The sequence below is a fragment of the Pundamilia nyererei genome, unplaced genomic scaffold, assembly GCF_000239375.1.
Source record: "Pundamilia nyererei isolate P.nyererei 1_Seehausen unplaced genomic scaffold, PunNye1.0 scaffold00051, whole genome shotgun sequence".
NCBI classification, from domain to species: domain Eukaryota; kingdom Metazoa; phylum Chordata; class Actinopteri; order Cichliformes; family Cichlidae; genus Pundamilia; species Pundamilia nyererei.
Window position 1 is genome coordinate 2,764,007 of NW_005187452.1, and position 11,737 is coordinate 2,775,743.

The following is an 11,737-nucleotide window of genomic DNA, read 5'->3' on the forward strand; positions in this document are numbered from 1 at the left end:
TGGCAGTGAATGAGTTAAACCCATTGACTCATTCACTGCCATTGACGGCTATAGACGTCAATGGCAGTGAATGAGTTAATATAAGCATTTCTGCCACTGTATTACAAGTCTGGGCCTAAATTGACCACCTGGTAGGCCAAAGCACTAGGGGACTCCCCCCCCCTCTCCTATATACCACAGCTCCAACTGTTGGGTTAGATAATATGTTATTAGCATGATTTTAAACAATGGCTTGTTTGAACTTAAACTGCTTTTGCCTCTTCATCTCATATCCATCACTTTTAATTCACCTCTGTCTGCCTTTCTCTCACATCACACTGTACAGAGATACATCTGTATTATTTTAAAAAAGGAGCTGAAGGTTTTTTTGTGGCACTTTTGAGGTCGGCAAGCAGGATACAGAGGAAATAACAGCAGATAAAAGTAGAAGCTATGAATTTCTTTAATCTATTACTGCCATTAGTTTTTTGGGTTTTTTTCTCTCCCCCTATTAGATTCATTCATAAATGTTTTCTTATCATTATCTGTCCAGGGTTTTTTAAGGTTAGGGACTAGTCTTTGATTTTTCTTTAAAGCAAAGCTCCCTAGTTTCTTTTTCATGGTGGGATCACACTGTAAGCTACAAAACTTTGTTCCTTTTCAGCATTATGTTAATGGAACACACGTCAGCAGAACAGTATGATTTGTGTTTATAAAGATTGGCATGCAGAGAAAACCAGTGCAGGTACAGGAAGAACATGCACCTTTTGCAAAGAAAGGCTTTAGAGAGTCATGCGATTCAAACGTCGAACCTTCTAACCACTGAATCACTAAATGTTTTTTGCTCTGGTTGATATTAGTGAAACGCGAGCTGGCATTTGCACCGAAAGGTCACGTTATCTGCTTCACACAGGTGGTACGGATTAAAATATATCTGTTTACTTTTACTTCATGGACTTTTTTCATCAATTAGTTCTGTTGCAGGGTTTCATCCTGTCATATCTTGAGTTCTCTAAAGGTCTATTTTTATTTATTTATTTTAATTTATTGATTAAATTATTAGCTCTATTTTATTTTATTTTTTTTAGTGCAGTTATAGTTCTAGTCGCTTCCAGTGAGGGTAATGGATAGTCTTCTCTTCACACCTCCCCCATCACACTTATCATTCCCAGATCAATGCTACCATTTAGGTCATTGCATATCAAGTTATACAAAGTGTGCTGAAAGAACACAGACGATTAGTCAGTATCTTCAATGCTGGGATGTCTTCCATGACTTAGGACTATCAGTGCTCCCCTACTGACATATAAACAGCAGGAGCATCATCCAGAAGTTGTTTTCCCATCAGCATTGCTTCTAAAAAAACAAAAAAACAAAACCCATTCTCTGCAAAGAGCTGACAATTTCAGTCTGTGGTTTATAGACGGGTTGTTTATGGAACAAAGATTATCCCTGCTATTACATCTGTGGGTTTTTTCAGGTAGTAGTGCTATGGTTTTATCGAGACACTTCTGTTTTGTGAAGCTATTTGGAGCCAGGGTTTGCTGTTGATGGTAGTGGTAGATCTGCCTGTCCGTGACGCTGAGCCACTTGTTTTGCTAATTCAATGTAATTAGAGTTGTTTGATTTATTCGATGGATTTCAAATGATAATAAGCTTCCATGTACTTGAGAAGAAAATATTTGGCCATGATTTGGGATTCAGTCTTTCTATTGCAAGTCAATTTCAGATTGTAACACAGGACAATTGCATTGCAAGTGCATTTATTGTCATGAAGTTAACACTTAACTTCATATTTAAGGCGCAGAGAGCAACAAAAATGAGAATAATAAGTCTTCCAAAATGTCAAACTATTCCTTTGAGCAAGACTGTGTTTGTGTAAATCTCTGAAGAATTTGGTAAAGATGTGAATGAGCAATGCTCCCCCGCAGTGAACAGCTGCCACTGATCTTTGAGATGACCTGGATGAAGGAACTTAGCACCCAGCCCCGAGTTTTTAGAGGAGAGCTTTAGTGGCAGCTGTGTTTGTAGTAAACTTGTTTAAGGTAATTCATTTAAATTTGCTTAATGGCAAACATCATCTCCTGTTGATAGTTTGATGCTGGGGGATCATAGTGGGCAGCTTAATTAAAGGCCTCCTTTTTGGGCTTTTCCTAAGCAACACACTGTCAGCTTGTCCCCACTCTGTCCTCTTCTACACCGTGTTATTAATGAAACAAGCAGGACTGAACAATGAGGTCCCCAGTGGTGCATTGTGCTTCCAAAGGTTGCCTTCAGCAATGCGCCACACCTCTGGAAACCCCAGGGATACCTTGTGAGAGTTTCCCCTACTCAGTTATAACTTCCTGCAGCCTTATTTATTTTTTGGACTAATTAAGATAGAACAAAAATATCCTAAAGTAAAGTGTGGTTTTTAAGCACATAGTTGCTACTTATGCCTGTGGTGACCCCTGGGAGTTTCCTAAATCAAGCATGTTGAGTTTTGCTCAAAGCAACTCTCCTCAGACTCAGATGAAAGAATTATAGGAGTGCAAATATGTGTCTAGTTGTCTCTCTTTAAGTACCTTGTTTAATTTGTGTCCTTAATTGTTTTCCTTGAGGCATTACCAATGATTCTTTTCATGTTTTTTTTTTTTAAATTATTGTTGTTTGATCTGTGTCAAAGTTTCCTTTTCATTTTCTAATGTGTCTTTGATAGGAGACCCTGTTAAATGTCATCTAATAACCATCTATTATCACAGGGTATAAACATTGGGGAACAGTGTACTATTTTATGCAAAACGGTAATTTGAATGTTAAAATAAGACACTGTTACTTCCCCTGCTACTTTGCTAAACTGAGCAGTGTGATTCTTTGAAATGATGCTGCACATGTAGCGAGAACTAGAAAATCACTCACATCTGATGCATCTTGGAGCTAGTATGCTAATAGTAGTAGGCTACATTAGCCACTACTAGGAAAAGATGCAGTGGGGTTAACAGTGTTCCTAGATTTTGTTAAGGCAAAAGAACATGCAAATAGCCTGTCTGTGTACAGTGGTGACATTCATCTCTGCTTGAGGCTATCAGCTATAACTAGTGGCTAATTCTGCTAGCATAACACTCTGGAAATCGCTGGGGGAAAAATAGCTTGTTATTGTTGAAAGCGGTGTTTCTGTTCTTGAGGCTATCAGTTTATATGCTAGTAGATGCTGATGTAGGCTACTTTAGCTACTATTTGCATAATAACCCAAAAACTAAAGTGGTTTGTGGCACCTAGCTTTTCAGTTGAAAGTAGATTTCTATCGCTGCTTAAGGCTATCAGCTTGAACGCAAGTAGCAGCTAATGGCGCTGCTTAGCAGGAAACTCTGTAAACACCTTGAGGCAACTGTTGTTGTCATTTGGTGCTATAGAAATAAAATTAAACTGACTAACTTGCCAACAGTTATTTAACCCCCCCCAATTCTAGTGAATTAACCTATTAGTTGAGTGTATGTTCTGCTTTACAGGCATGCTTGGAACTAGTGGGTTATATGCTATTAGTATTTAATATAGGCTACTTTAGCCACTAGCATACTGGAATCTCTCAAGCTGTTGGAAGTCAAGTAGCAAAAAGTTTAATTGTTCCTGTCAAGGCAGAAGGAGCTAAATTTAAAAAAAAAAAAAAAAAAAAAGTCATCACAACATGACTGCGTGGGTGCATGCTGCTTTCCTGGCCTTTTTTCCTCTTTGTTTCATTCTTTTAATGAACATTTGCTATCATAAGGTTTGATTTCTTACCTCCTTAGTGGGACTGGAGAAGTGAGTCATTGTGTGAATCAGTTGCCTCCCAGTAAGAAACCTAAACCCTTCTTCAACTCACTGCCAATGTCAGCGAGTCAATAATACTCAGGGGGCAGATTGCCTGAGCAAAAGCCAAGCTCCAGTGGAGTCTGATGATTAAGCAGGTAATCAGAATCATTAGCAGCACTGGCCAGTGTTTGCTTTCATCAGTATGCAGCCCTTTGGAGTTGCCTTTCCTAATATCACACTGTTTGTACCGCTTGGATGTATTAATTGACAGATAGTTCTGGCTTCCTGTGAAACGTACTTTATCTTTTCACATTTTGCTGTATGTGAAAACGAATAACTTCATTGGGGTATAGGATTACAAGGATGTCGCATTCTCACACTCAAGACGACTGTGCAGTAATGCAAGTGACGGTGTTACCGCAGTGTGTGCAGAGCCTCCCGTGGGAGAGAGGACAGGCATGACAGTGTGCCTGCAGCGTGCTGGTTTACCCTTCCATGATCCACCTTAAGAGTGTCTCTCACTTGTCCACCCATCAGTCCTCCTCCCTGTCTGGAGCCACTGCAGCCAGTTGTCATTAACTCTGGCTGTGGGCATGATATTGTACTGCCTGGGAAGGTGTAATAATCCATGCTGCCTGTTGTGAAATGTTCTGGCTGTCTTGCTGTATTGATCAGCCCTGAACATTTGGAAACTGTAGCTGTAGAAAAATACTGCATATACAGCTATAGCACAGATTAAATTTGCTGTCTTTTTTGTGGTAGATTGTTTGTAAAACCTTTGTATCCTTGGACATTATTAAGAAAATGAAAAAAAACAAAACAAACCTCAAATGTTTTAGTCTGACATACCTGTAAAGTGCAGTCTTCACATGAAGTAGGTAATTTTAAACCACAATGTTGTTGGTTAAATATCATTTAGTCAAAATGTCTGACTGCTGTGTAATAAGCGTGCTACATAGTTGTAACTATTCATTTTTTTGACATTTAAAATATTCTAGTTAAACTGTTATGCTTTTTTTATTGTCTCATTTCCTCTTTGTTCTTAACAGCAAGGAAGTAATTATTGTGCATATCCTAATTATGCTTTGCCTGGAGTGTATTTTATCCTTATTTGCTGTTAAATATGTCATAGCCTGTTACACATATCTAAAAGTATAGGCCTAGGTGTTTTGTTTCAGTGGAGCATGAATACTCCTGCTGTGAATCCATTGCTTTAATAACTGTATAGATTAACATTTGTAATTATCTTTTGTATGCAAGTCTATATTTTTGCATTCTGCAAATGTGGCTCATAAATACCCTCCTTTCTGTTTTTCAGCTGTGAAGTTCAGCAGATATCCAGGGCTGCATTTTCCTGAGCAATAAGGTAAGAGGCTGTTAATGGAGATGTGGTGCACACATATAGTGACAGAAAAGCTTTTAAATCACATGTCTGGACTGTGGCTGGATAGATTGTGAGGGGGAAAAAAAGAAGTCATTACAGATGGTACACAACACCACTTACGGGTGAAAGAGAAGTAGCTGAAAATGTGTGATTTGGCTTTTCATTAAATTAAATTAAAGTGTGAAATCACACATTTGGATAATTGTAATGGAGGTTTTGCAGTTTTCACTTTTATGCTGTACTGAGACAGATTGGACGCCAATGAAATTTTCCCAGTGGCAAGCTCTTACTTTGCTACCAATGCTAGAGGATGAATATGAAATTCATTCACTTTAAAAGGTACAGTTTGCTAGTACTGTGTGGAACCCCGTCTTGCCTTCAGATATTGCTTAATTCTGTATGGCATAGGTGCTGGAAACGTTCTTCAGAGATTTTATTCCATATTGACACAATAGCGTCACGTAGTCGCTGCAGATTCGTCCGCTCTACATCATGATGGAAATCTGCCGTTCCAACAGTTTGAGAATCTGATAACTGTAGAGCCATTTCAGTACAGTGAACTCATTGACAAGAAATGTGTTTGAGTACTCTAGTCGTAAAGGTTGCTGATAAAGATTTAAAACAAGCTTATTTGGTATTGAGAGGCCGAAAGTATGCCAAGAAAATATCCTCCACACAGTTACATTATAGCAACCAGCCTGAACCTTTGACGCAAGGCAGGATGGATCCATGCTGTCATGTTGTTCACGCCAAATTCTGACCCTACAATCCAAATGTTGCAGCAGAATTCAAGACCGATCACATGTGGCAATGTTTTTCCATTCATCTGTTCTTCAGTTTGATGAGCCTCAGTTTCATGTTTTTAGCTGAAAGGACCTCAGTGTGCTCAGTCTGGTCATTGTCAAATTTCTGACCTCCACAAGGCGTTTTCACCAAGTGAACTGCTGCTCAGCAACCACGCCATTTCTTTTCCATTCTGATGCCATATCAGCTACCTGATAAAATATCCAGTTTGTGTATATTGTAGAAGACGTGCTACTTTGTGTTAATGGAACCTATACAGTTAGGTTACTGCTCTGTCGCGTGCTACATGTTTGTTCTGACGAGGCTTATCGGGATGATCAGGAGTAGCTTCCAGCTGCCGGGGAACCATATGGAAGCACACTAAATGATTTCTAGTCGTGTTGCTTTTATCTGCTGTTTGGAGTTGCAGCAGCAACTTTAGTTTTACTGTATTTTCTGCCCTTTTATTTTTCAATGCGTTTTTTTCCTCTGTTTCCATTATTGTCATTCTCTTCACTTACACGATTACAGGTTCACAGTGAAAGCTTAAGCACTTCACCTGTACAGCTCACTCTAAAGCATTACACACCAGTCGAGGGAGCCGCTGAAACTAAACAGTCTACTTCCGCTCCATTTGTGTGTTTACCCAGCAAGGGGGAGAGTGTGTAAGCAAGACACACCTGGTACAATTTATCAGTTACTCTGTGATCTTTTCTGTGGACACTCGAGATTATGCCGTTTACATTCAACTAACTAATAGTCAGTAGACTTTATAATATATTAAATTGTGTTTGCCTGTATACAGACCTCTCTAACAGCACACAATAATGTACATTTTCAAGTCGACTCAATCTGCTGCTTTCTGGGGGCAATTAACTAGGCAACATCTGGTGCCCAACTCCTTTGTAACTATGCTCCACTCTGCAAATGAGTTTACAGTTTCTGTGTGTTTTAGTTTTCCAGCAATTAATGAGCTCTGATGTTGATTTGTACCAAGCTTCAATAAACAGGCAGATCTCAATGTAATCAGATGTGCTTAAAGTGTAATCCTAAATTATAATCAGGCTATAGGTTAAGAATCGGCTTTTTGAAGTGATAACATGTTAATTACGCCGCTGTTTTGTATCCTGCTGTGCCTGCTAAAAAATTGCTTCTTTTGTGTTTGGCGTTGACCGTTGTTTAACGCCCCGAGAGACACAGCTGAAAACAAATCGGTGTCCTGCAGAGTGTTTGACATTTGCATGTTTTTGTAGCGTAACCCAGATTTAAAGGGGTTTCCCCATTCATTTAACAAAGCATTACATTTGAAAATGGTAGTGTGTCTTAATTTCAATATGGTGGGATGTTCAGAATTGAGCTGCCAGTAAAGAGAGAGACGGAGAGGAAGAGGGGGACAAGGAATTTGTATCTCGGTCCAAACCTTTCCTTAAAAGTCTGTTTATATCTGTCATGGCTCAGCTAGTTTGTGTGATCCTAGCCTCCTCCAGCTGTTCAGTACTCTGTTTGCTCTCACATGATTAGTCCAGCATGAGCTCAGTTTGTGAAGCTGTGAGCAGATGAACCTTTTGATACGCGGCGCATACAGTATATAGACCAGCTTTGGCTGTCTTAATGATTCCCACAAAATATATTTATAAAAATATTAGTTTGATTTCAGGATCTTTTCTTCACATTTTGCAGGATTTAAAGGTGATGAATGTGAAATGTATAAGATTTTACTGCAGCTTGCTTTCCAGCATTGACACAAACAACAGCACTGGGTTTCCCCTGTATCTTGCATTGTGAGGGCTGTTTATCCTTATTCACATCCTAACGGCTGCCAACTAAACTACACTACACTTCCTTGGATCTCCGGCAATACACCAAAATAGGGTGAAGTAGGGTTGCTGAAAAAAGTAGACACAAAGGTGCCTTTATTTGTCAGTGACTTTATCTCAGTAGATGAGCAAAGAAGCAGTCTGAGCTAGCAGCAGATCAGGTTTCCATAATTTATTAATTTTCCAAGGTATTGTGTGACATCCTCACATGCTTTTTCCACATGCTGTGGAAGCACCTCTGCTCTGCTACTCATGAGACAGCAACCTTTCTAAATTATTGTTTTAATCCGTACTCTGTTTCTTTTTATCACTGCCAATTGTTTTAGTTCCGTTTCTCTGTGCATGGCCAACATATTGCACTTTAAACACGACAACTGTTGCCGATGGTACAGCCCTGAGTGGATGTATTGTTGCACTGTCAGCCTCTTTCTTGCCAGGAAAGATTCATTAATTGTAAATGGAAGTAATAATGCTGTGAAGATACAGATTTGATTTTATTATGTAGTCTTATTATGGGAACTGTTGTGCTGGATATGAAGAGCCTAATGTTTCCAGGCACATCAACCCAAAATTCTGGGTTGGACTGTCTTGGTGCTCTATTCGTCCATGTTTGACCCAATGCTGGATTACTGAAATAAGTCACTTTTAACCCAGCAGCTTTGTCTTTTTCCTTGCACGTATATAATTTTGATTTATATTGTTATCGCACTCTTTTGAAACAATATACTAATGAATGAATGAATGAACTAACTTATATTATATAAATATAAATGTTTAAATTACAGATATATTGTTGTACAGTATCATGCACTAAATCTCTGTCAGTTGATCTGATACCTTGCAGCTGAGGTTGTCTGTGGTTTATCTAACAATGATGATATGGTGTGTCACTATGGTGACTGTAAAGCAGTGGTTACAACTGACTATGACCAGATGTTGTGGAATTAGTGAGTCAGAGCGGCATAATTCAACAGCAATGGCAAGTATTTCTTAAACAAGGAGCGCTGTGCTGAGGAAGAAGTGATTTCACTTTCATAGCAGAAACCTGCCTGCTTGATGCTGTGATATTTGTAGCAATGCTATATGTACTTTCTATTTAAATAGCCTTCGTTTATTGTTGTTGTTTCCAGGACTGTCTGTGATTTCAGAGAGTAAAATGCTAGTGATGAGCAGATGTGACTATTTTATTTTATTTTTTTTTGGTTTGTCAGCAAACAGATTAAATATTTATTTTTTATTTTTCATATGAGAATTGGTCTTACTCGCCCTGTGAAGTGAATGGCTCTCGGCCACATCCCACCCTGACTGTTTCAAGCTATCGCTGAATTCCTTCCACAACAAGACATTTTACTGGCAAGTAGTAGGTCATGCCTCCTGGTGGGTGAGACTGAGGCCATCGCCACACCAGCTAACTGACACCATTATAGTGAATCACCTGTTTTTCCAGTCAGAGTGACTGTGCCATTGGGAAGGGTTGTGTAATCGGAATTGCATCACTGCCAAATAGAGGGGGGCCTCAGAGTCTGGGAATCCTTTGGCCTTCTTGGCATTCAAATCAACCCGACTATCATGGGTATTCTCCCCTGGATTTCTTTTCTTTTGGGGGTTTTTGTTTTTGTCTTTATATGTTTTTGTTATGGGTTATTAAAAAATAAGTCTGTTTTTTTTTTTTATAGATTTACAGTGAAATAGCTACAAATTCAATAAATGCAGCCACTTTCAGCATGCTAAAATAAAAAATGTCGCATGTACTTTGGACCTTGAATGTTAATATTGTCACTTATGTATAAATTGGCTTGATACTGATACACTGTCGTTTCTATTTGATCTCTAGTGACACTTTCATCCGTGATTATATCTTTGTTCATCAGTGTCGGCCCTTAGTTGGAGTCGGCACTGCTACACTAATGACTTAACTACTATCTGCATTCATCCAAACAGTATTCAAACTGAAGATCTTGTGCAATTACAGATGGATGTGGAATTATTATGGAGAAAAGTGACTAATGGAAATTATCTGACATCAGGGATTATCCTCAGACTTTAACGAAACCGGTCACACGTGAAACGCAATCCATCCAATAAACATTTAAAACCATATAAAGCAGAGATTATATGAACGTTTAGTGAATGGCAGAGTTTATTGGTTACAATGTCATCACTGTAAAGTGTTTTGAGAAATAAGTATGAAAATCATATTGTAAGAAATAAAATAAAAGGTTTACATTTTTTGTAGACTTGACAGCAGTGCATATGAGAATGAATGGCATATTGAGCTTTGGTTATACTTTGTTACGCACAAATATGATATCATATTGGAGACATGATAGCCAAAGAGTCATTCCTGTTATACTTCCTTGAAGTCCGCTTGTAGGCCTTTGCTGTCCGGATGCATAGTTGGTGCATTGTAATGTAAATTCTCCCATACAAATCTGCACAGTCACGTGGGGTCCACCCAGGTCCTTGCACTCACTGTCTGATGATGAAATTTAAGTCACTCGGACCTGAGCGGACTATAGCAGACAAAGCACAATCAAGGCTTTAAATCCACATGTTAAATCCAACAGCTCCCCAGTACAAAGTCTGATGTCTGATTAGACTGATTTGCACTATTGTAAGAGTAGCACAGGTAATGGGCCAGGAAGCTCCCTTAGCTAAACCAAACTGAATATTTTCAGTTGTGAAAGTGAATCTAATGTGGACTTTCTCTCGTCGTGTACTACATCTGAGAAAGGACAACTTCAGCAAACTTCTTCACCTTATTCTCCCGACATTGTCCCGAGCTCTTATGTCTTGTTGTACACTCAGCTGCGCAAACTGGCTCCATAATATCTTTGTTGGAGCACTATTTACCAGAGACTTGTTGAAAGTAGGATGTGTCATATTCTGCTCCTGGTCTGGATTTAGCACGAAAAGCTCTTTGTCTTTGAAGGCAAACCTTGCAATAAATGACACCATGACTCAATTCAAAGTAAAAGCTGTGCCTCAATAAATGTTGTGTTTCTGATGCATTTGTTTACCAAAGCTGATATTCTCCAAAGTTTGTCTTACTTGTAAAAGCCAAAAGTCAGAGTACTTTTTACATGTTAAATTTGAATGTATAATATTACAGCTGATTTCTAAAGCTGCTTGCAAGTGTAAAAATTGTTAAAATCTTTTAAATGTGAATTATTTCCTCTGACTTATTAAGAATAGCAGTGCAAAATGGAAATGGTTAAAATACAAGCCCTTAGAGTAGGTTGAGCTATAACTCATCCTTTTTACTTGAGTCATTTTTAAAACGGTTCCCTATAGCAGATCTACCCCTACGCCACTGGCTTTACATAACGAGATATAGATCAGCTCGGTTCTGTCTCTAGACAAATTGCAGCCCTGTCAGAAGGAATTGGGTAAAGAAAAGTAGATGGACAAATGCACATTCATGCACAGAGATCTGTTCGCGCCTGTTTGTCTGTTCAGAACCTGCAAAGCCTGGAAGAACGACAACAAATGTGGAGTGAGTCACATTTGTGTCAAAGCTCTAACTGGCGTGGTGGTCTGTCAATGGTTTGGTGACTCTTGGATTTTTGGCTCTCTGATGGATGTTGCCCAGCTGTCCTCTGTGGTTTTCAGATGGGATGAGAGGAAGTGGTGCTGTCCACTGAGATCTGTGTTCAATTATGTCTGAGAGGAAGATGAGCTCTATAGACCTCTGACCAGTCTTTTTATTTACATTGTTCTCTATATGATGATGACCCTTCATTCATTTTATTATTATTGGGGGTTTTTTATTATTATTTTTTAATGTATCTTTTTTTAATAAATCTAAATAGCTATAAATCTCTCCTTGGGCTGGTTCCATCTTATTTATGTGTTTATATGTGTAAAAACCACAACCAATACAGCCTTCGTTCGAACAAAATCATACAATTGATTGTCCCAAAAATCAGAACAGAATTGGGGAAAAAGGCTTTTAAATACGCTGCCCCTGCTTCCTGGAATAATCTGCAGAAGGAACTGAAAT

At 38.8% G+C, this 11,737-nt stretch overlaps 1 protein-coding gene across 4 annotated transcripts in view; it reads left to right on the plus strand.

Moving 5' to 3' along the window:
- Positions 1 to 11,737, plus strand: part of tln2a (talin 2a) — a 104,349-nt gene that overhangs the window by 21,440 nt on the left and 71,172 nt on the right. For all 4 annotated transcript variants that reach the window (XM_005733354.1, XM_005733356.1, XM_005733355.1 and 1 more), the window contains exon 2: positions 5,069 to 5,116. The gene's annotated coding sequence lies outside the window, so the exon portion shown is untranslated. The remainder of the gene's footprint in view (positions 1 to 5,068; positions 5,117 to 11,737) is intronic.